Consider the following 26,538-nt stretch of genomic DNA (forward strand, 5'->3'; position numbering starts at 1 on the left):
GGCTGCACTAAGGTTTGTGGAACCACCATATGTGCAGGAATTCTGCACGGAACTGATGGACCAAAAATACAGAAGAGCCAGGCTGGAGCATCAAAATGAACAAGTGTTAAAAATACTAATGGAAGTCAAGGCTCACATAATTAGGCTCTGAGATGGACAATGTTCATTTGACACTGCATGTCCCTTCCCCTTGTAAATATTATTGTTTATAGTTGGGGTATTTAGATAGGATTTGTTAAGATAGTGTAGTGTAGACTAGTTTTAGGACTTAGTGGTAGCTTCTACTTGGGAGTGTTTAGGATAACTATTTTCTTTGTTTTGTTGGGGAAGAGGGTGATGTTTAGGGTATGTGTTTCAAAAAAAAAAAAAAAAAGAAAGAACATTCTGAATAATACAAAAAAGATATATGATTGTATATACCTTATGTTCAGTTAGTCAATGTTTAGCTATAGTTACTGTTGTCCTTGTCGATAGATGTACATTACAGGGGGTTGGGGATTGATGTATGTCATGTGGTGTTATATGTATACTATGGGGGTCATTTTTACCTTGGCGGACGGCGGAGGCCGTCCGCCAAGGTACCGCCGCTGAATGACCGCACCGCGGTCAAAAGACCGCGGCGGCCATTCAGACATTTCCTCTGGGCCGGCGGGCGCTCTCCAAAAGAGCGCCCGCCGGCCCAGAGGAAATGCCCCTGCAACGAGGACGCCGGCTCAGAATTGAGCCGGCGTAGTTGCAGGGGTGCGACGGGTGCAGTTGCACCCGTCGCGTATTTCAGTGTCTGCTTAGCAGACACTGAAATACTTTGCGGGGCCCTCTTACGGGGGCCCCTGCAGTGCCCATGCCATGGGCATGGGCACTGCAGGGGCCCCCAGGGGCCCCGCGGCACCCCCTACCGCCATCCTGTTCCTGGCGGGAGACCCGCCAGGAACAGGATGGCGGTAGGGGGTGTCAGAATCCCCATGGCTGCGGAGCGCGCTCCGCAGCCATGGAGGATTCTGAAGGGCAGTGGTAAACCGGCGGGAGACCGCCGGTTTACCCTTTCTGACCGCGGCTGAACCGCCGCGGTCAGAATGCCCTCGGGAGCACCGCCAGCCTGTTGGCGGTGCTCCCGTGGTCGGTGGCCCTGGCGGCCACCGGCCGCCAGGGTCAGAATGACCCCCTATATGTTAAATGTTGGACTAAGATAGTGTAGTTTAGGTTAGTAAGTTTGACTTTGAGTCTGTATTAAAGCCCTTTTAAACTTCAAGTTGGTCTCCGACATTGAATGAGTGGCTAAATGGGTTACACTAAAATTATTAATTTGATGTATGTCTCCTCACCCTTCGGAACTTGGAAAAGATTCATTGGGCCCAAGAATTTAGAAATAGTGTCAAACCCCTAATCATATTCATCATCTGTTTTAGAATACAACAGTAATTTCAAAAGCAGCACTCAGAAATCAGGCTATTTGGCTTCAATCGTCATCTTGTTGACAGTGCCTAGTCCCTAATCGTTGACATAGACACTAGACCCAGTTTCTGGAAAAATAGCATGTACAAATGTAAGAAAGTCCAGCACCTGCCAACCTTAGTTTACTGAGCGAAGCTCTTCCAATCAGAAGCAGACTTCAAAACTGCCTCTCATTTTGAATTTCTATACCACATCATTAGATTTGAGGCAATGAGTGACTGATCAAATTTATTTGGCGCTGGAGCTGTAATCTCCTCGCCAGGTCAACCATAGGGCAGAAAAGTGAAAGAATCAACAAAACAGACGCATTTTTAGCATTTTCCAAAAATCTAAGGGGCATATTTAAGAGCCCCTAGCGCCATTCTAATGCCACATTAGTGTCTTTTTTTTACGCTAATGTGGCACTAGAAGGCCAAAAACACCGCTGCAAATTTACAAAGTGGCACAATGCATGCATTGCACCACTTGTAACCCTTTGCGCTACATTATGCCTGTGCCAGGCATAATGAATACAAGGGGGGCGTTCCCCCCTAGAGGAGCCAAAAAACGGTGCAAGGAAATATAACAGATTTCCTTGCATCATTTTTTCTGCACATTTAACCCCTGATCAGAGCAGGTGTTAAAAGGGGGCATGCCATTGAATACAATTGGCCCCTATGTACTCTGCAGGAGCAGCAGCAAAATTGTGGTGCTACTCCTGTATACTCCATCAATACTGTAAAAAAAATAATGCTATTTCCCCTTACCCTGAGCCATGGTGCACTGTAATTAAAATATGGCGCACACATGGTGGCTGTAGAGGGGGGATAAAGGGCACAAGGAAACTGGTGCTGCACTATGTGCAATGCAACTTTTCATACATATGCCCCTAAGTGGTTCATGATGGCGCTTGGTCTTAAAGGTAGCTTGCTTCATTGCTGACAAACCTGCATTAAAATGGTTTGGCCACCTCAACTCACAGGATTAAATCTATGTAATAACAGTTGACATTTAGAGTCTGGTTGCAGAACTCGTTTGGAAACATATCTAACCCATTTGTCCCTAAGTATGTTATGGACAGAAAATAATAAAAAATATGGTGTGTGTGTCTAAGGGCCTTATTCTCAGTTCGCCAAAGTACATGGAACCATTAGAGGAATTTGTAAGCTTCTGAAATGTTGTCAAATTTACACAAGCTGTTAACTAAGAAAACTGGCATGTCCAAGATCTTTTGGAAGTTTGAGCTAGAATATGCTGAAAGACCGAAGTAATAGGTGTTGGCATATCCTAAGCTGGAAACAATTTATGCTTTGACAACTAATGCTTTCAGATCAGAAGGTAATAACGTAGGATTTCCTTAATAGGGTTCATCCAATAATAGCAACAAGGAATTATTTAGTTAAATATGTACGTTAAAATCAAAATCTTTATCCAACAGAAAACCTATGCTTTCACTTTTGAGACAGTGAACGGTGCATCTTCAAACTTTCTATACCTAAAAGAGGCGCTCCATTGATTCTCATTTAATAGCAACAGGGCCTAAAAGAGGAGCTCCAGAGGCCTTAATGGGGTTAAATTTGAGAAAAGTCCTATTCACCCACATTTGGGTGGCTGAAAGGCACGCAGGATGCCATGAATCTGAAAACTGGTACATCAGAACACATTATGAGCTTGGTCCCATCCATGTGTTAGACTACCTTTACTCCACTGGCACAGATGACATTGACCAAAAGGTGACTGTAAATAATTCAAAATATAGGCTATAGGGAGAAGCCTTGTGCAAACGTATGTCAATTGGGTCGGTACAGAGGTAACAACAAAGATTTACTTGTTTCTTAAAGGAAGGCACTGAACGGCTCAAGGTCCTTTGCCTGAAACAGAACAACAGCCTCTTAATAGCGGATGAGAAGGGAATCGGATGATTCACTCTATCACATGCATTACATGCGGTGGACAGACAAGCAGAATGTGGGCTGTCCAGGGCCATTCTAAGTTCATCTAGGACTATAATTAATGCAGTTTCCATGCGTGTTCGTGGTAAACCCAATCATGCTAGGATCTAACAATTTAAACTTTTCAGGATTGTTTATAACACAAGGTTTCTGAGCCCCTTAGTCCCTGCTGAATGCAGAGTGATTGATCTATATTTGTATTGGATGGGGATGTTTACATTGTTTTTTCCAGACGAGTTTCACTACCTTTTCCTTCAAGCATTTTAGTGAAAAAAATGAGCATTAATAGTAAAGGCCAAACCTGGTGTAATATTTGAAAACGTTATTTTTAAGACCAAAACAGGGTACATATAATTATCCAGAAACCAAGATTTTACTGAACTAAACGGGAATTGAACGTCCAAGTCAGAGATAAAGGCATGGCTTCCTTGATAAATTAAGATGGGGGACGTTCTCTTCATTATGGTGAAGTGGACTTCTCCCTTCTTCAGAATTTCGATACTCCTGTAAATGAAATACATGTTTTCAGTGAAACACAAAGTTAGCTTGACAGATAAAGATTTAGAGGATGCATAGGCACAGCTTGGATCACCTAAATCTATGACAATTTTAAAACAAGCATTTGCACTGCAACGGGTCTCGCATTTGCTTGCGTTAGAGCTATTAGCACTGTAAACGCCTAACTAGACTTTTCGTGTCACATAAACTAATAATGAAAAGTAAAACAGTTTCACATTTGCGATCCGATGGTTACCATGAGCTTGAAGGAGATACAGAAAAGGAAACAGAAGTTTGCTTGCCGTGAAACTTATCAGCAAAAGTGCAATTATCCATGTTACCGGCAAAAGTGCAATTATCTATGTGACCAGCAAAAGTGCAATTATCCTTGTAACAGGGTCGATGTCATGCAAAGTGCTCGACTTCTGCCCAGCGAGATCGCGTTACACAGGAAATGAAAAGATAAAGTAGTCCAGAAACCAGCTGAAAACACAGAGCCTTGTATGTTTTCAGTAGTTTTCAGGTGCACTCAAGGAGGGTTACACACCGGTAAAGGCATGACGTATGCATGCCTTTCACAAATGGAATCAAACGATTTTTAAAAGGCAAGCCCACGAACAAATGAAAGTGACGGGCGTGACATGGGTGTGGTTAAAAGCCCACAGAGAGATTACAACTTGGTCCAGAGTGCTTGCGCGAGCTCAACCCTAATAAATTGGAGAAGAAGAGGCCGCTTTAGTAATAGCATTACTATCAAACTTAGCTCTTCCTTGAAAGAGGGATTGTGTGTACTGTCATAAATGTAAACAAAAGAATGGATGGGTTTCTTTTGTATATTGGAAGTCCTGTTTTCATTCTAGTGTCGTATCTTCATCTTTTCTTGTTTTCTTGTGTGTTTTTGTTTTCGTTCTGGGGAGTACCAAATCCTTGAGGGTTTATCTAAAGAGCTAAACATTTTCTTTAGTGAGAAAATCTGAGTAATGTTTTCTCATTGCAGTTATCTAATCTTTAAACCAATTTGTCACTCTCAGGATACTCAAAATTATATTGCTGTTTCCAAAAGAGATTGAATGAGGCATCAGACTGATTCCCATAAAAAATATTCTGAGTGTGCTTTAGAAAAGGGACTTAGGGATAAATCGAAGGCTGATCTGACAAGGAGATAAGCAGAATTTCACTAATCTTCAATATATTTGAATAGGCAGGAATGAGCTTGATGTTATGCCCTATGTGGTGTGTAACATCTCTTGGGGGCAGTCCCAGACTCAAGAGTTTTCACTAATGTTAGGGCATGACCAGAAAGAGGCAGTTTAGCTCATAATTTGAAGTCTTCCGCACAACACATTTTTTTACTGGTTACTTCTGCTTATGCAAATGTGCTAAAAGTACCATTAAAGCGACATTCATGTATTTGTACTGTAATTTACAAGCATGCCAGAACAAGAAGTGACTACCCTGCAGCCAAATACAATATTTAAGCATTGACTTCTAACCTTCAGTGCTACAGAGGAAGGAGCCAATTTACAATAACAGAAAAGGTCTGTTTCTGGCACCAAGCAATACAACCTGCATGAACTCCCTTTGCAAAATCAGTCTTACCAGCAATGCCTTTTACCAGCTATAAGACTAGTGGTCAGATGTACAACACATTTTACTGGTCCGCAATGAGCACTAAAATGCATTTTGGCATGGACTAACTCCATTTTGTGAATCGGTAGCTATTACTTACACAAAAAATAGGATTTGCGAGTCACTTTTAGGAAGGGGCATATAAAGGGTGCCCCTTCCTACTAGCGGTGTTTTAGTGGAGTTTTGAGTAGGGATAGAGAGATGGGAGTGGATTAGAAAAGGGAAGTTGTAAGTTGTTATTGGGAGTGGCCTACATGTGTGCATGTTAGTTCGGTAAATTGTCTCAAAGGAGGAGGTTGTTTCAAAAGGATGTTTGGGAGTTCACAGTAATCTGAAAGGTTTGGGATGAGTTTGAGAGAGAAGAAAGGAGGCAAAAATTGAAGGGCATAGATATGATTCAACAAATAACATAAATTAACAAATACATGTATAGAGTAAACCTGGAAGTAATTTTAATTACATCAGAGTAATTTTGGTAATTCTGCATTACTCGTTCACACAGAATTACAGTGATAATAATGAAAGTCAACGCACTCGCGTAATTAAGTTTAATGTGCGGTAAAAAGTTGTATTTCTCTGAACAGTTGCACACAGATTAAACAGTGTACACAATGAGGGTTTCCCACATATCTGTGTTTCTGTGGTTGATTGTTAATGTGAACTATGCTACGTGTAAAGTGAATGCTGTAGGGTCAATGTTGCACATAATGCTTGTTTTCAACACCTATTGGAGTTGTTTCTGTGTTGGTCGTAATGATGCCTGATCTTCTCTTGAGCAATGTTTACTTATTGTCAGACCTCTAATGCTATAGTAATTTATACAGCAATATGTCGGAAAATGAAGCTCAGATGATATCATCAGTGCTGTCCTCTGTGATGTTATAAATGATGTCATATGAGATGTCATCAATGAAGTCATAAATTAAATGATAGAACATGTCATGAGTGATGTCATAGGTGAGGTCATAAGCAGTGCATGCCTGGGGCGCCAGTTGTAGTTAGTGCTGTTAACTATAACTGGTGAATTTCTGTGTTTTTCAGTTCAAAATGTTAATTTTGTCACAAATTCACCTAACTATATATATATATATATAAAACCACAGCCAGCAAGGGAAAATATCTGGATCTCAAAGAATACAATGAATCACAAGAAAATGAAATATCCAAGAAAGAAATAACTAAAACAGATGGTCTCACCAAAGAACAAAATTATATTTCCACAACAGCACTAGAACTGGCTTCCTCCTTCCTCAGGTAGTACAAGATGTCTGCTCAGTGGCTGCATAGCTGACATTGCTGGATTTTCAAAAACCATCATGAGTGGAGATTCCAAATGCATTTAAAAATCACTGCATCCAGGTGGACTGAACATCACTTACAATACCACTTGATTTCTGCATGTCTGAAGGGCTCTCAGGATTGCATTGATTCCACATTCCAATTGAAATCTTCAATGATGCTTTTTGAAAATCCAGCAGTGTCAGCTGTGCAGCCACTGAGCACACCATCTTGTACCACCTGAGGAAGGCAGAAGTCGAAAACTTGTATTGGAAATATAGTTTTGTTCTTTGGTGAGACCATCTGTTTCAATGACTTCTTTCTTAGATATTTATATACATTTATATATATATAATTTTATATATATATATATATATATATACATAAATATATATATATACACACACACACACACACTCATATGTGCATAGGAGCAGCAATATTAGGTAATAAATTCCATAATTGGGCTGCTTGATCGGAGAAAGAGGTTTTGCCCGGGTTTTTTTCTTCTATACTGGAATTTTGAAATGGGGTGCAATTCTAAAGCATAGGTTCCATTGTTGTATGTATATGGTGATTTTCTCCCTGATGAAAAGTGGTCCGTTGCCATTGATTGGTAGTAAAGCAGCTCAAATGTGGATATTCTAGTATCCCGTAATTAGTGAATAGCCCTCCAGCAGGGCAAATGTGGCTGGTGGCTTCCTATGCAGGAAAAATCTAGATGCAGAGTTCTGCATTCTTCGTAATCTTCTCATACTTTCTAATTTGCAATTGAATTGATATAGTGGTTACTATCCCTGATGAGGCATTGAAGTGATTTTCAGTGAGTATCCCGCTACTCAGGAACCCATCAGCATAACGGAGGGATGGAGGAGGGAAGAGTCTAAAAAGTGTTATTTGGGAGATCATAGTAGTAAAATGAGGTTTGGGGTGAGTCAAAGGAGGGACAGAGGAAGAATTAGTCTAGAAAGGGTTATTAGGGACATAATAGTGGTAACATGAGATTTGAGATTAGGTAAAGTAGGGATAGATGAGCAAAGAGTCTAGAAAGGATTAATTTGGCTGATCGTGGTAGTAAAAAGAGGTATTGGATGAGTTAAAGAAGGGAACGAGGAGGGAGGAATCTAGAAAGGGCTTTCGGAAGATCACAGTCGTACAATGATGTTTGGGATGAGTCTTATCATTTTGTTTAGTAATGGCAGCTTCTTTGACATTGATGATTTTGAAGGAGAAGCTGATTCTGTTCAGGGAGGTGATGTTCTGATCAATTATAAAGGTGCTGTTAGGTGAAGGTGCTATTAGGGTAGAGGACTGCTTTTTCAGCATATGGGAATTACTGACCTATTTAGTGCTCTTTAAGGGATTTTTAGCAAGTCCCATTAAGAGATACAATAGGGACCTGAACTGGAAAGAGGTGTTATCTCATTCCTGCAGAAAGTCAAGGGGTGCTTCAAAGAGAAGACACCATCGAAAAACAAATTGGAAACATGGCAGAGATGCTACTCTATTCTGAGACCAGAAACCAGTTATCAAACCAGTTTTTCAGGGGTTTGCAGACCCCCTTGGTATCCATATCTCTGGGTTGTGTTAGGGAGCTCAGGACGCCAAGTGAAGGGTCTTGCCATGTAGGAAGTGGGAGGATGGTGCATCTTGGGAAAGCCAGATGCCACTCTTCTCAGAAAGTGGTCATCAGGTGGGAGTGAATCTGGCAGCCAATTGGCTACCAACTGCATCCTACCCTGAAAACATTTTTTTGGGCATGAAAGGAGCATCCCTTGGTGAAAAGTGTTGATTCTCTGTGTCGTGGATGTCTTAGTACCAAGTCAGAAATTGTGTGTTGTTTTCTGCTCTAATCAGTTTTGGGAGAAGACTAGGAATGGTGGAAACAAGTGTTGAAGGTTGCCTCGGCCCTGGAGTTCCACTCGTCACGTCTGAACCATAAAATGGACTCTGTGATATAAGGAGGAGTCACCATATACCTCATGACTTGAGAGACTTCTTGAAAGAAGAATAAGTTGCAAATGTCAGAGCCCAACACTAGATGGTAGGAGTATGCAGAGCATGTGTATCTACAGCAACATGTGCTACGAATATGCCTGTCGTCCATAGAGTTTTGCATGAGAATGTATTTTTTTAATTTGAAAGTTTAATGTCAAATGTATGCTGAGGGTACAGGGATTAAGCTTCATAGCAACTTTGATAAATGCCCAGCAAATACTACATAAGTACTCAATGCAGTAGGACTGGTTTTGCTTTGAACATGCTGAATGTTTGTTCCAACCCCCGGCAGTAAATGAAGACCCCCACCAAACACTGGATTTAACAGCCCTGCTGTGGTGTTTGACCTCATGTAGAAGAGGACCCAATGTTTTACCCTTTGCTAAAGCATTACTATACTATTGATCAGTTCTTACGCTTTGTAATTGTACACTGTATTGGTGGTTAAAGAAAGGAGTGACCCCCCAAAGCATGGGTGTGACAAACTGCATCACTTATCTTTCTGCCTTCAAGCCTGGCTTTCTGTTAAAGAGTGCTTCGGTTACTGAACACCACGCCACTTCAATTAGCAGAGGAACTATGGTGCATGCTTTTAGTGTACTCAAATAAGCTCTACACCATGTTGGAATGGGGTCGGTTCTTTTCAATATCAACATATCCCATGGGGTTTGAGGTTGAATGGGAGCTGATATTAATTTATTAGAATGTCATGTGTAATTGCAGTCAGAAAAGGCCCGTTTGTGGTATTTCAAAGGGGCTTCCAAATATCTTGACTTTAATGCTTGCCTCTGCGCAGTACTTAAATAAGTACCAGGGCTCTCGTCAAGAGACCACTGTAGCTTTCTCCACCAATTGCCCCTGCTAGTACTGTCAATGATAGCAACAACACAACTACTAGCCATCACACTCCTAAACATGTGACAGTTCATACTATTCCAGGTGCCCAACACTATAAGAATGGCTTGGCGGCAGGTATTAGTCGTTTTTAGATTTTGTCTGGACAGCACATGCGCTGTATCTCTGAAACGTTTGTTTACATATAGTGGTCAGACAGCCCACCCACAGCTAACCATTTGTTAGCTTCAGGGTTACTCTCATTTGCTTCACTTCTGTTTGTCATGGCATGTGGGTGCCCTGTTCTTTTCTTGTGTTTGAAACACCCCTGGAGCATGGACTAAGTACCTGTGCCTTTCCACTGGTCCCATTTTGGAGGTAATTTTTTTGTGTTCAGGCACGCCATATGAGTACTTGTGTTGTCAGTCCATCTCCCATCTACCCGTCATGTAGCTTGTATTCCTTCCCACTCGTCTCCCTCCCACGTTGCTTCTTTTCCTTCCCATCCCCCACCATATCTGTTGTTGTGGCACAGAATACAGTTATTCTTGTACGGTAAAGTATGACTGTGATTCAGGGTGACTTCCAAATAAAGTACACTGCAACATTATTTGTTACACCATTGCACTCTATGCCACTGTCCACTGAATACACCACTACACCCTACAATACTCTACTCTACACCACTCTACTCTGTCACTGCACTCTATGCCACTCTACTCTGTGCTGCTCTACATCACTTTACTCTTCTCTGTGCCACTGCACTCTGCACTACTCTACACCACTGCACTTTATGTCACTCTCCTCTACACCTCTCTACTCTATGCCACTGCACTCACCACTGAATTATATGCTACTGTACTTTATGCCACCCTACTCTACCTTGCACAACTCTACCTACACCACTGCACTTTATACCACTCTTATTTGCACCACCCTACTCCACTGTACTCTTCTCTGCACCACTCTACTCTTTGCCACTACACTCTACTTTACTCTGCGCCACTCTGTCTACATCACTGCACTCTAGTCTTCACCACTCTATTCTATGCCATTGCTCTCTACTCTATACCACTCTATGCCACTACACTCTACTCTATGCCACTATACTCTACACCACTGCAATCTACACCACTGCACTCTATGCCACTGTACTCTACTCTGTGCCACTCTATGCCACTGCACTCTATGCCAATGCACACTGCACCACTCTATTCTACACCACTGCACTTTATGCCACTGCACTCTGCACCAATCTACTCTACCCCACTGCACTCTACTCTTCACCACTCTATTCTTTACCACTGCACTCTACTCTATACCACTCTATGCCACTGCACTCTATGCTACTGCACTCTGCACCGATCTACTCTACTCCACTGCACTCTACGCCACACCACTCTATGCCACTTTACTCTATGCCACTCTACTTTGCACCACTCTACACCACTGTACTCTCTGTCACTCTGTGCCACTGCACTCTCTACCACTCTACTCTATACCACTGCACTCTAATCTGCACTACTCTATGCCACTTTACTCTGCACCACTACACGCCACTGTACTCTATGCCACTCTACTCTGCACCACTCTGCTCTATGCCACTGCACTCTACTCTGCACCACTCTAGTTTATGCCACTGCAGTATGCCACTGCACTCTACTTTGCATATGAAGTCTACATCAATACCCTCTACTTTGCACCATTCTACTCTATGTTCTGTATACTTAATATTGTGTATGACTTATCCCTATAGGAATATCGCTGTAATTGAACAAGAAGAAAACCTCAAGAACAACCAGGTTTTAAAAAATAAATAAAAAATTGCTTGAATTGAGACAGGAACAGATATGCAGAGGGAGGGCATTCAAATGAGACAGGACTAGGTAAGAAAAAGTCCTACCCCCAAACTTAACTGTACATATGAAGGGGATCTGTAGCAAAGCTTTATTGGAAGATCTTAGCTGTCTAGTGGGCCTATAGATCTTCACTTTTGTTGCAAGTACACTGGCCGGGCCTGATACAAGGCCTAATGGGTTAAGCAGCACAGTTTAAAAATAGCATTTTTTTTATTCACAACCATTTCAGTTTTAGGATAGGAGCTGAGGATGATTGGGCTGCTATATTTCATATTAATTTAGCAGCAGTATTTTGTACCACCTGTACTTTGGCCACCAACAAGGTAATAGCAGCCGCCGTCAATGCGTTCCCGTAATCCAGATGACTTGTAATCAGCACTTGAACAAGCATTTTCCTGGAGGTGGGATGTATCCAACAGAAAACCTTTTTTAGCAGTTTCATTGTGGCAATGCACATGCCACATGTTGTGTTGACCTGATCTCTCATAGAAAGCTCCTGATCAATTTTTACTCCTACGTTCTTCACTACCTGCTTAGGAAGAGGAGCAGGACCGAGATCATAGGGCCACCAATCTGGTGACCACAGTTCCACTGGTTTCCCAAACAATACAATCTTGGATCTGTTGCTATTTAACTGAAGACAGTTCAAAGTCATCCAGTTAGCGAATTCTCTCATACAATGCCTAAATCACTGCTGTGTCTGGTTTGGCTCTGGTCTGAAGGTAATAAGCAGCTGAGTGTCATCAGCATATGATACGATCTCCACTCTGTGGGATCTCACAACATGGGCCAAAGGGGCCACATATATATTGAATAGTGTAGGGATCAAACAAGAGCCTTGGGGTACTCCTTTGTCGACTTATATCTTCCTAGATTTAAAAGGTCCCAAACACACTTGTTGGGAGCGATTGTCAAGGAAATCTCTGAGCCAGATCAGAGCCCTGCCATGGATCCCTGCTTCATGTAATCTGTTAATAAGAATGGAGTGGGAGTCTGTGTCAAATGCTGCTGATAGATTTAATAGGACAAGTTGGATTGGGATCCCTATGTCAAGTGCCATACGGATGCTGTCCATGACAGCTACCAGTGCTGTCTCCGTACTATGTAACACACAAAAGCCTGACTGTCAGGGATATAAGATCATATTTTCCTCTAAAAAGTGTGTTAATTGTTTGTTAACATGGCTTTCTAGGATGTCATCAAGCATGGGTAATAGTGAAACTGGCCTATAATTTGCTAATTCCTCTGGGTTAGGTTAGGGCTTTTTAAGAAAGGGTTTTATTTTTCCACGCTTCCAATCCACTGGTGGAGTAGAGGTAGTTAATGACAGATCAAACAGAGGCCCATATTTATACTTTTTTAGCGCCACATTTGCATCATTTTTTGACGCAAAAGTGGCGCAAACTTACAAAATACAATTATATTTTGTAAATTTGCGCCGATATTGCATCAAAAAATGACGCAAATGCAGCACTAAAAAAAGTATAAATATGGGCCAGAGTGTTTACTGAAGGTGCCAAGCACTGTGCTCAACTCGATGTGATTCTAGGAGTGCGAGGAAGCTGACTTTGCTAAAGTCAACCATTTCTGAACTTCAACCATAGAACAGAGTTCTAAAGTCTCCAAAGAAGCTTAAGAAGCTGGATGAGGTTGTTTCAATTCCAGTATCATACCTGCAGGCTGAAAGCATTCAGGAAAGTTTTTATATATCACATCTGTTTTATTTTCACAAAAGTTGCCAATCAAATCACAAAGATTCTGAGACTCAGGGATTGAAGTTGAACAGGCACAAAGTTTCACAAACTCTTTAGCATGTTACATTGCTCCTTTGTAGAGTTGCCCACTAGAGTCATTTTAGAAATGATGTAACTTTTCTTGCAACTCTGCCACCCCACTCTACTCTGCACATTTTACCCTGTGCCACTTTACTCTACGCCAATCCACTGTATGCCACTGCACTCTACTCTATGCCACGCCACTGTATGTCACTCTATGCTCCACCACTCCACACAGAGCCACTCGACTCCATTCTTCCCCACTACACACATTGCCACTCTACTCTGCCACTTCACTCTATGTCACTTCAGTCTACACAACTCTACTCCACTCCACTCTATGCCACTCCACTCTAATCTGCTCCCCTCTGCGCTATTGTAAAACATAGCGAAAAGACATTGGCAAATGTGGTGTTGGTGAGATCTATTGGCTTTGCCAATACTTGTTAATATATATTAAATGAATAAACAACCTTTGTTGCACTATTTTTTAAATTAGACATACATCGACAACATATGGCAGACTGTCATAAGTGCCAGTACAGATAATTAAGTGCGTGTGCTGAGCATCTACAACCATTGGCTAAAATTAAGCACTGACTCAAGAAAGAGCATTCAGAAGGATGAGGCTAAATACAAGTGAGTTAGGCAGTGTGCTAACACCACATCAATACCTTGGCTTGAGTGTATACCAGCTCGCCAATGACATGAGTACCCTGGGTCAAGAGACCATGATGAGAGGATCTTGGAACCCTCTTGTGCCCATGAACGGGATGTGTGTGCAGCTCATGGACCTGAATCAGACCCTGTCCCTTCTGAGAGCCCTGGTGTGGGAAGGGAAAGCATGTTCACAGAGCCATGTTGTGCAAGAAGCTGGAATCACATGGCCTACACCTCTGTTCACTGTACTGATAACACAGAACCTGACCTAGAACCTCAGTCTACTATATAGACCTCAACTCTCTCCAGAGCTTTGTCATTATAACGTAGAGCCCTTTCTAAATACGTAAGAAGCCCTAAATGTTTTCAGAACTCTCACCCCACTTGAGCCCAGATCTCCAGAAGAAAAGCCTCCTAAACCTGAGAATGGATCCCTAGAACTCTCTCCACCCACCTAGGCACCCTCCACACAATCAAGGGTCTCAGTTCATTCCATCTCTGCCAAACAACCTTCTTCAGATCTCTTCTTTGTGCCCCAAGAGTCTCAGGTTGAACTCTCTCAAAGACCTCCCATGAAGGGCCCCTATTACAGACATGCAACTCTTCCTATGGGGATAGCAGCATCTCTGTGCAGAGCTCACCAAACCTTTCCTACAGTGGCCACCAACACTCCTGAGCACAATCCCCAAACTCAAGAATCAAGACAGAGGGGTTAGCACCCACCCTAGATCTCCTGGCACCTTCCACCCACAGCATGGGAGGGCCAACCTACCTGAAAATTGAATTAAAAAACAAAAAGGTACCTGATCTGCTGCACTGCTCCTCTTTCTCCCTTCAGAAGGAAGAAGGCTCCCAGCCTGCCCTGCGACCAATCCTGATGCTGCTCAAAGCAGTGTCAGGATTGGCTGAGAGCTCAGAGACAGGTTGCTCCCAGGCAGACTGGGAGCCTGTGCATGCTCCCTGCAGCCCAGCAACCAGGTTGCTGGGCTGGAGAGAGCCTACTGTGCATGTGTGTTTTGTCGGCACGAGAGGGCCGGACAAACATACATGTGCACTGAGGGGAGTGCACAGTGCACTACTCTCACTGCTCGTCAACCTCATGGCCCCGCCCCTTTAACAAACAAAAAGATAATAAACATGACTTATTATTGTATTGTTTGTTAAAGCTTTTGCAGCTTCTGCTGCTTGTGGGGGGGCTCGACACTCCTCCGCCCTAACGAAGGAGTCGCCTCTGTGAAAATGTACAGTAGTCCATTTATTCTGCCCGAATCCTCACTGGAGAATGAGTCACACAGGAATACATACATTTTCCCTCTTTCTGGCTCCAAATCGCTCTCCTGTCTGTTCTGGAACATTCACAAGTGGAGACCTTATGTTCAGAAGATTTAGAGGGTCATTCTGACCCTGGCGGCCGGTGGCCGCCAGGGCCACCGACCACGGGAGCACCGCCGACAGGCTGGCGGTGCTCCAATGAGCATTCTGACCGCGGCGGTTCAGCCGCGGTCAGAAGCGGAAAGTCAGCGGTCTCCCGCTGACTTTCCGCTGCTCATTGGAATCCTCCATGGCTGCGGAGCGCGCTCCGCAGCCATGAGGATTCTGACCCCCCCTACCGCCATCCAGTTCATGGCGGGAAAGCCGCCATGAACAGGATGGCGGTAGGGGGGGGTCGCGGGGCCCCTGGGGGCCCCTGCTGTGCCCATGCCAATGGCATGGGCACGGCAGGGGCCCCCGTAAGAGGGCCCCAAAATGTATTTCACTGTCTGCCTTGCAGACAGTGAAATACGCGACGGGTGCAGTAGCACCCGTCGCACCTTCCCACTCCGCCGGCTCGATTACGAGCCGGCATCCTCGTGGGAAGGTCGTTTTCCCCTGGGCTGGCGGGCGGTTTAACTGGAACCGCCCGCCAGCCCAGGGGAAAACTCGTAATACCCGCCGCGGTCTTTTGACCGCGGCGCGGTAATTTGGAGGGCGGGATCCTGGCGGGCGGCCTCCGCCGCCCGCCAGGGTCATAATGAGGCCCTTAGTCTTTTCTACCCTGGATTGCCACTCACAAATGCATTTATTTGGCATCTTAATAGTGCACTATGGTGATCTAACATATGCCGCCCTGCAAACAACCTGTTCTATTGTGTTACCAGTCGCTGTGTGGTTGACTTTGCCAGGTGTCCTCACACATTTCTTCTGTACAGCATGCTGAAACCCAGTGGAGTGGAGGTTGTGCTTTTGAAGTTAACAGGTAAAACAGCATTGTATACCATAGGAAAGATATCTAACCTCTTTGGACCTCTGCATGTCACATCCCTCCCAGACTCCTTTTTGAACCAGCCTTAGACCCACAACTGCCCCACAAGATCACCTACTGTGCCCAGCAGCGGGCCCCAGTGTTAGATGAAAGGAAGGGTAATCTAGAATCTGAAAGCAAGACCCTCTAAGTCTGTAGAATGAGTGAGACCCCACACTGGTGCCACTGAGGGGATACTCGCCTATACATGTGTCTGCTCAGATGTGAATGGCACTGAGGGGTGGGTGAACACTGGGTTGTGAATGATGCAGGGGATGAAATTGCTTGGAGTCAGGGTGGCGGAGCAGGAGGCACAAAGGGCACTGGGACGGATAGTGCTGCTGCTTGAACGACTTTCACACATTGGCACCAACACTAAAGTGTGTAAGAAGACATTAAAACATGCAGCCGAAGAGAGAACTGGGCAGGAATGACATCTTTCTGCCGTTCTCTGGCATACACTCTTCAGGGTTCCCTTACCCCTTCTGTCCTTCCCTGAAAACCCCTCTTCAGTGTTCCCTTGCTCCTTCTCCTTCCCTGACACCCCCTCTTCAGGGTTCCCATGCACCTTCTGTCCTTCACTGGCATCCCCTTTTCAAGGCCTCTCTTGTTCCTTCTGTCCTTCCCTGGCACCCCCTCTTTGGGGTTCCCTTACCCTTCTATCCTTCTCTGGCACCCCATCTCCAGAGTTCCCTTACTGCAATTGTCCTTCCCTGGCGCCCCTCTTCAGGGCACCTTACTCTTTCTGGCATTCCCTGGCACACCCTCTTGAGGGCTCCCTTACACTGTCTGTCCTTTCCTGGCACCCCTCTTCAGGGGTCCCTTTCTCCTCTGTCCTTTTCTGACCCGCTATTAAGGGCTCCCTTGCTTCTCTGTTCTTCCCTGGTAACCTTTCTTCAGGGCTCCCTTACTCATCTGTAATGTGTATAGCACACACACCACATGCACACAAGTCCTGTGTTTTGCTACTTGCTATTAGAATAAAGGACAGGCCCGCCCAAGGGCGGGGGGGGGGTTCAAGGGAAATAGGGTCTCACCTGTTGGGGCATCACCTTGCACGGTTCATGGGTACCCACGCCAGGCAGGCTGCAGGGTCTAGGGCATGCAGCAGAAGGATCTCTCTCCCCGAGGCTGGAATAGCATTTTATCATAGTTGATAAAGGTGAGCTGTGATATAGACCATTAGTGTTATCCAGTTTTGAAAGTGCAAAATAGATTGCCGTTTGGACCTTGTGGGGAAATCCTAGGTGCGAGGAAATACGTCACAGGGTTTTCATTATAAACTTGATTTGGCTACTTTATCCATTTGGGCATTCATTGGCAGCTTGGCATCGGTGGTAATTCTGGGGTTTCTTACCTTCTTAGATATTTTTGGCTGTGGTCCTTGATCATGTAAACAGAATTTGTGAATGCGTATTTATATGTGTTGACACATTAAACCAGAACGATTGGCTTTGCTAATGCTTGTTGCTTTTTTTTAATGTAATCAGTTTTTTTCTATAATATGTGAGAGCTCTGAAGTGACCCAGGCTCACACTCTGTTCATTAGATCTTCCAATGTTCATTTGCTGTTCTCCAAATCCTCATGATTCATTTTCAGTCTATTCAAGGTACTATGGTAACTTTATAATGATTCATATATGGCCAGGGGCGTAGCTTGGTCAGTAAGATTGGGGGGTGGGGGATGAGCTTCAGATTTTACAACAAATACGAGAAGCAGGGCACATGAAAATGGCTAAAGGGACAGTGGAAAGAGAGACGAATGTTGATTGGCAGGGGTGGTAAGTGAAAAAAAACACAATAATTTGTAAAATAGGCAACATTTTTAATGACTTTTAAGGCAGAAAAAGAGAGCGTGTGCGTGCGTTTATTACTGTATTTATATAACCATTCCAGGTGAAATCTGAGAGACAATTCACCATACCCTACTGAAATTACCTGTACTCAACTATTTGCCAGAAAATACATTTATTAGGGGGGTGTAACACCCCGAACCCCCCCTGAAGCTACACCTCCATATATGGCTGTACTGAACAGCATACCTTACAACTGAATATAAGAGCCATGTTCTATAAATAGTGCATCTCTAAAAAGTAGGGTCCTATTCACTAAGGAAATCTTTAACTTTCACTTGTAGAAGTACTATGCCTCACGGGTACATATTTAGGGGATGATTTAAGAGACCCTAGTGCCCCCTTGTGCCACATTTGTGTCATTTTGTATGCTAATGTGGCCTAACGAGGCCAAAATCTCCATGCCAAATTTACAAAGTGGCGCAATGCATGCATTATGCCACTTTGTAACCCTTTGCACTACATTAGGCCTCTGCCAGGCATAATGTATGCAAAGTGGGTGTTCCCCCACTAGGGGGGGCTAAAAAAATGGAGCAAAGAAAACTAACAAATTTCTTTGCGCCATTTTTTCCAGCACTTTTATTCCCTTCTCACAGCAGGTGTTAAAAGGAGGCACACCATTGTTTACAGTGGCCCTCAATGGGCTTTGCAGGATTAGCGTTACATTTTTTACTCTAATTCTGCAAAGCTCCAAACCAGCGTCAAAAATTTTGGCACTAGTTCCCCTAACTACCACCATTATTGCAGGTGGCGTTAGGAGGGTGCTAAGGGCCGCAAGATAAGTGGCTCTGCACCTAGTGCAGAGCCACTTTTTTTAAATGTGGCCCTTACTGTTTTCCCTTATTTACAAAACTCAGCAGGGATACACTAGGAAAGCTGTGCTAGACGCAGCTTTTCAGACATTCTGCTGAGTGAGTCATGTGATTCTTTTAAAACAAGCATTCTATTTCTGTAATGTGCAATTGTACATAGTACAATATTACACATTGTGGAAAGACAGCCCGATTACAAATTCAAAATGTGTTTTTTTCTCTTTTTTTTCTCCAAATAGAAATTATTTTTGCCCGTGGAAGAACCTCTTCCACCACACATCCCACCAAGTTTGGTAGTGTTCTATTTCACTTCCCTCTCTCGAAGGGAACTTACTATATCTCTGTTTTCAGGATATGAAATTGAATGAGAGAAGTTTATGAATGGCCACAACCTCTCGTTTGTAGGGGTTCACAAACGTTCAAGGCAAGCATACTTTGAACAGTGCACACATTACGCATTGCTTGTGATTTACGACTTAGAGGTATCCCTTTGTGAATAGCTGGTAGGCATGAATGAGTTCATTTTTAGCTGTAAACATAGGGTTCTGCTGGTGATGACTGTGAATTTGACCCTCGCTGTTAACACGCTTACTGCTTTACAGTCGTTGCCACTGAATACATTTTGAATAATTTCTCACTCTCTATTTTTGTCTCCTGTGTTCCCTCTTTTTATGGTTGATTGTGATAACACACTATGCCAATAGACACTGATTATGAGGTGGATAGAATGGTGCTGGCATTTACCTCAACGGATAAAATATTGGTAAAACAGGTTAAGGCATATGCCAGGTATGCCAATTCAGCAACTACCTCCTCCTCCTAATCTTGGACCTGAAAGTGAGATATAACATGCAGATTCCATTTGTATTGCATCAAAATCAATATTTTGGCTTTCTTAATTTAATCCCTAGTCATAACCAGGGCTTTCAAGAGAGCTAAATAATTTTTGGTTGTTACTATAGTATATGCTATATATTCCATTAAACAAGGCCTCCTGCGTCAGTGTTGTCAGGCAGTATACATGTACAAACAAATAAGGCAGGCTGAGTGCCTGAAAGTCCTGTGTTCTAGCTCTCTTTCTGCTATCCTGTTTCTCATGCGTCCAGCATGATATATATGCACAGAGAAAACTTTAGTATATTCCTTTTCCAAAAGAGAGCGTGGACTGCATCATTTTAGTGCGAACCCAAAAGAGACACTGTAGGCATCAATGATTTTTCAGTAATAAGAAAAAAACAAAAATACATGTAACTGGTTGGGGAAGGCAGAGTAGGAGCGAAGTGTGTGGCTGGGGGAGAATCTTTACATCCTCATTATTGCATCGCCCAACCAAGACAGAAACAGGTCGTCTGACATCTTTCACTGCTAGCCCTGCCATTCAGGGGATGTGCTATGAGCGAATGCGCGAGGACGGCTTGATGAGTGTCTTCTCACACCCCCAGGATCTTCACAGGCTACTTGCCCGGCACAATGAGAGAAGTCAGCTGGAGAGGCCGCATTGTCCTGGAGAATGGAGGAAGAGTGTGAAAATATTCCAGGCCTACAGATGGTGTCGCTCGTTAGGACGTATAGATTTGGGGGGCATTGTTTTATACTGCCAGAGAAAGCCCCATTTTTAGAGGTGCTCGGTTGGGCTACAATAATTAGACTGTGTTTTCTAAAGGAGAGAGGAGAAGAAAGGAATCTGTCCTTTATTGAATTGAAATGTGCTGAGTGGGTTAATGCTGGTATGAAAGAATAGCTCCTTTTTATGACGCTGCTAAAACAGTGGGTCATAATGGGAGGGTAACAGGATCTCTTCTTTTTAATGAGCCCAAGGAAGGGCTAACCTTTCTCAAAATTAGACCTCTTCATTGCCTCGTGGAATGCCCCACACGAACTCATCAGTGGTATAGCGAAAGATGATGCCCTGCCCCCCCGTAGATGTGATGAGGGGCCCCAGAGTCTCCCATATCTCACAGACATTCATTGGCCTTGGGCTGAATGGTGGCCTCCTATGAAGTTAGGGGCCTCGAGAAGGGAAGGGAAGAACCCCTTCCTCCACACAACCCACAACGTTTGGTGGTGTTCAATTTCACTATCCTCACCTGAAGGGCAGTTACTCCACGGCTGTTTTCAGCATGTGTAATGAAATGAGAAAACATTGTGAATGGCCACAACCTCGCTTTTGTAGGCAGGGCCGGCTTTAGGGAGGTGCGAGCAGTGCGCATCAGGTGCTGACCTCAGGGGGCACTGTGTTTAGCAATAATTTATAAACTTGCGATTTAAAAACAGCTGCTGAAATAATTCTTGTGCGTCCAGCCTTCAGGAAACAATTAAAACATCAAGAGACCTCTTGTGATGAATGTTCCTGCTAGTGAGAGAGATGGGAGTTTTGTCTAGCGTCAGCTTTGACTCGCCATAAAGTAGCATAGAGGGTTAATATGCCTGCTGCAAAGAACAGATCTGTATTTTATGTGGATAGTTGAGTGGATTAGTAAAGCCAGCCTTTACAAGCTCTTTAAAACAAATGAAATGTATGTGAAAGGGGGGCTATGGAGAGATGAGGGATACATTTGCCGGGTGAAAGTGAGGGGATCCAACGAGGTGGTCATGGGGAGGGAGGATGCCAAAAAATACTGTTGCACTGGGCGCCACCAGCGCTAAAGTCGGACCCGTTTGTAGGGGTTCACAAACGTTCAAGGCATGCATGCTTTGAATCCTGAACATATTACACCTTGCTTGGGAAAGCTCTGCATTACACTGCAGGAACTCACAAAAAAAGCATGCTTGGACAGAGCTATCTGTGATCATGACACATTTTGAAGAAAAGGAAACCGAAGGGCTCCGGCCCTACCGGTTATGATCATGTTTTTTAAACACAGTGCCAAGCATTGGCTGTCAACCTATCCATTATGCTTATGCACCTCTCACAGGATGGATCTGAAGCTATTCTGTAAACATGTTTTTTTAGGAAGATTTATAATAAAAGGGGAAGTAGGAACAAACTAATACATAACATCAGATGGAAGTTAACTAAAAAAACGTAAGCATGAAAACCTAGAATAATATTTCCTGCATAAGATGGAAGTAATTCTACAATTAAGTGAACTTTCAGTGTCATTCTAAATGTACAGATAAAAATGTGCTCCCATATCATGGAAAATATTTATTTTATTTTGTTGATCACTAACTCATCTGCAAAGTCGATCAGAGTGCTGGGTTCAATAAAGGTAGGACACTTAGAGAGGTCAAAGGTTGGTTAACCCATGAGTCAAGTGTCTATAGGCCTGGCAGAATATGGTTTTATACACGCAAGAGGACTTGCCGCAAGCCTGGTGAGGTGCAGAGGCATGTATGCCTCTTGGAAGAAAGAGTATTCAGCTGTTCTAGTCTGAAGCAACTCGAAAGAGAATTCTATTGGAAAGCACTTTAGAAATGTAAGGAACACTCCACTTACCTACATTCCTAACACTTTGCCTGGCAGACAGCAAACACATTTTGGGTTGTACTGATGATGCAACAAGGTGAGGGAACAAAGACGGCTTTGTGGGCTAGACAAAAGTTTTTAATTCAATATATTAATTCAGCAGCTAAGGAGGGGACTAGAGTGCTGATAAGATGAGGAGGCAAGCTAAGTTTACCTAGACTCAGGTGTGTTTTTTAACTTGGTAACAAGTACAGGGGCATATATGTCTTTGCAGTATTCTTGGCATAGAAAAGAATGAATTGATGAGTTCTGTCATATGTGGCATGAAAAGTCAGTGCTAAATTGACTGGGAGAGTGTGTGATTAGTTAGCTGATTTAGCGCCTGATTTATAGATTGGCGAGCGGGTTACTCCGTCATAAACAGATATCCTGTCTGCATTATTACTATTGCATCATAATCTATGGAACTTGTAATAGGGAAGACAGGATATCCATCATGTTTGGGAGGGAGTAACCCATCCGCCAAACTCTAATTCAGACACTTAGTGCCAAGAATGATTTTTGGGACACAAACTGAATCTAATTCCAGTGCAGTCTCCAGACATTATACCTGTTGGTTTGGGGTTAAGGCATGCTCATTGAGTGAAATCATTTAATTAGGAGAGGGTCTGGTTCCCCGTGCCCTACTAGGAAGACCAATTGCAGAAGCATTTAGGCTGAGTTTGTAGACTGTTGATGATGGACAAGATGGCCGCCCTGGGAGGAGCTCCTTAGTAGCGAGCTCGTCTAACATTCAAGTGCATCCATCATTTATGCCATCTCAATATATATAAACAAACTATTACTTAATAAATTATTTCCAAGCATGTACAACAGAGCCCTGGACACAAAATCAAAATACAGCATCATCATGAATTTCCACATTGCCCTACCATCCACCAGCAGTCATCTCCTCCAGAGGCCTATCAAAGTACCCACCCACCTATTTCAAACAGTGTCCTGAACTAAATTCTACTAACCAAATACTCTAACAAGCGCCAATTTTTTTTGTCTTTCACCATTTTGATCTACTACTATCTGGGACAGCAAATACCGATAACCTCTGATCTATAAGCAATAAGTTTCTACTGGCAAATACCACCTTCAGAGGTCTATTACTATACCCAGTATCTCAAGACTCTGTTCTCTGGAGTTTTCAACACACCCATCCTGAGATGTCAACCCGTGGTACACTGTTGATGGAAATAAACCACCCTCCTGTGTTTGTACAATCTTCTGGCTCTACAGTGACTCTTTGGCACTTCCACTTGTTTAACGTATCACTTCGGATAGGATGCAACCAGTGGAGGCACTTGTGATTGGTTGACACCGGTAACAGCCCTTGCGAAGGCTGCATTCCTTAGCTTCTGCAAGAGGCACTGTTTCCCACCCATGTGGCCCTGGTCCAAGGCAATGGACATATGATCATAACATTAGTGTGCCCTGAAAGGCACATCCTTCCGATTCCTCACAGGAGCTATTCTGTTCCCCAGGGCCTCATTTGAAATGATGTAGAAACATTAGGATTCTTAGTGAAGCTCACCGGCCGCTCGGTGGTTGGAAGTAAACTCCTTTAATTCCTGTAATATGCATTGCTCTCTTCTCTATTCTATGAACGCTGGCTGCAAAACGAAAAGGTTGAGAAATGTTACCTTCCCCTCACTCGGGTGAACCATTTTCTGTCCCGATTTGTTTCACGGGATGTAGACAACAAAATGTTAGCAATAAAAGGGCTACGTCTACAGCACTGATATAGTAGAATGACAAATCATATACAAATAATACCTATTTCAATCAGACCCTGTCTCCAACTAAGGGACAATCCTGCACATAACAATTCATTCTAGCCTAAATAGCAGACCTTCATTCTTTTTCTTCCCCCTAGTCTTACCTGCAGTGAAAGCGGACCCTTTTCATCATATATCTGCACAAGTCAAACCACTCTTGTCCCCCTTACCACTTCAATACTTAACTACTCACAGCAACACTCTCACTCACTCTGCTGCACCCTTCCTCCTTCCATCTCATATAGTTTATTATTTGACTTTTATTTGTTTAACCATCCTCCTCTTCCATGACCCCGACACAATTCTTGCCCCTTCGATACACATTTTAGTTTACTTTCTCAGTTGTCCTGTATTGTCCACATTCTACCAGCACAATCTTAATCATCTCTTCAATACAACATACACCCAATTCCTGGGAAGGCGTCTAAACAAACAACTAACTCCAACTTACAAAAGGGACACTGGCAATTGTGTACTGATCAATTTAAGATGAGCCATAATACACAGGTGATAAAACACAGTCAAAGACGCGTGCAATACATATCACTGCACAATATATATACAGTGAAAATCTGGCTATTACATAAACGTGGTTTCAGACCCATATCGCTGTGATCCTAAATACAGCTCTGCCACAAAACTACTTAGTTGTATGAAGAAACAGAGCACAAAAAATAGGAGATGTTACCATTACCTATGTCTCTCAATTCAAATGCACTGACATCAAAGGACTTCATTTCTATTCTTCTCCATTTCTCTTATGAATATATTTGCATAGTACACTATCAAATCGAACTTCTCTGTTCTCATCATTTTACTCTACCATCCTCCTAACTATTGATCTACTTTCATTTTAGAATTCCATAAATGCAATGTTTCAAAAGATAACAACAATAACATTCTAACTATATGACATTGTAAAATTCAACTTCACCAAATAAACTTGATCACAAAAGACTTCGCATCATCATCTGACACCCTCTGAATTGCCCAAATGCACGTAAAGTTCCATCCACCAAGCTGGCCATCTAAATGACCATAAACCACAACTATTAGAGCTGCTCATCACCTCTTGTCACAGACCATGCACCTATTTGATTGTCCACTTCCCGCACTGCCCATCTAATGAAAAAAAAAATCAGAACAGCGCCCAGATATTTACATCACAGTGAAAAATTTGAAGAACATTCAATTCGGGGCTTTATACCTGCATACTTCAATTCACCATTCAACCTGAACACCTCCATCATCCCTGATCATATCACAAATCAGTTCCACTCCAAAAGCCTGGAGATTCTTGAAACTCTAGCACCACTAATAATGAAGTGTTTTCATAGCCTGTTTCAAACATTAACATTCCAAGCTGAAACAAAAAGATAGAAGGCTCGAATGACGATGGCTAAAAATGTAAAAAGAATACACTAATCAAGTCTGTACATTTTACTACACCAGCTAGAAAAAAGACATCCCCACAACCTTCAACGACATCCACATAACCTTTGGTATTCATTCCCAAACAAAACTTTAAAAACATTATAAAGAGCTCTCATCCCCAGTAACTGAATCAAAACACAACGAATCAACTTCGCAAGCAATGTGTGACAAACTGTTTTTCCTTTTCCTAAAGGAAATTCAGGATATTTACAATAAAATCATAATTTGCTCCTTGGATCTCTTCGGTTATTACTGAGCTTCATCAAGTCACTTTAAAAGCAAACTCAGTTCCTTTGATATTATTTCCGCCAATGAAGTCATCAAAAGAGTATCTGAAATGAGACAATCAAGATCAGCATTAGACATATGTCAAAGAGAACATTGATGCCATAGCTTCTGTCATCACCTACATTGTTAATGCATCCATGCAAAAATACATTTTCCCTATCTCTCTCTAAAAAAATGCCATAATGTGTACTCTGATCAAACAAATCTAATCTGAACCCTCCATTCCAAGCAAATATCATACTATCTCAACATTCCGGGCGAAGATCATTAAAGTGGAGGTAACCAACCAACTCCATTGTATGTGGATTTAAATAATTTACTCCTTGATATACACGTTCCACCTCCCTTACATGGACCAAAAGAATGACCACCTCATAGAAAAACGCCACAATTCTAACAGTCAAAAATCTCAGTCAAAGATGTTGCTCATCTTTTTAGAATTGTCAGCGGGATTCGATATGGTGGATCATGACATTCTCTTGCCTGCACCTTTGGTTTAACATCATAGGAAAAGAAGGGTACTGGATCAAATCCTTCCTTCAAGATGACAACTACCAACAAAGCTGGACTATTGTGTTTCAAGCACCTCCATTTTTTTATGTGGTGTTCTCCAATGCTCAACAAAATTCTCTTTCTGTTGAACCTATACATGTATCCGCTTGTCCACTTGTTCGAATGGGGAATTCTAAACTGTAAATTGTATTTAGTTGGGACCCAACTT

This window comes from Pleurodeles waltl, chromosome 3_1 (assembly GCF_031143425.1).
Source record: "Pleurodeles waltl isolate 20211129_DDA chromosome 3_1, aPleWal1.hap1.20221129, whole genome shotgun sequence".
Lineage (NCBI taxonomy): Eukaryota > Metazoa > Chordata > Amphibia > Caudata > Salamandridae > Pleurodeles > Pleurodeles waltl.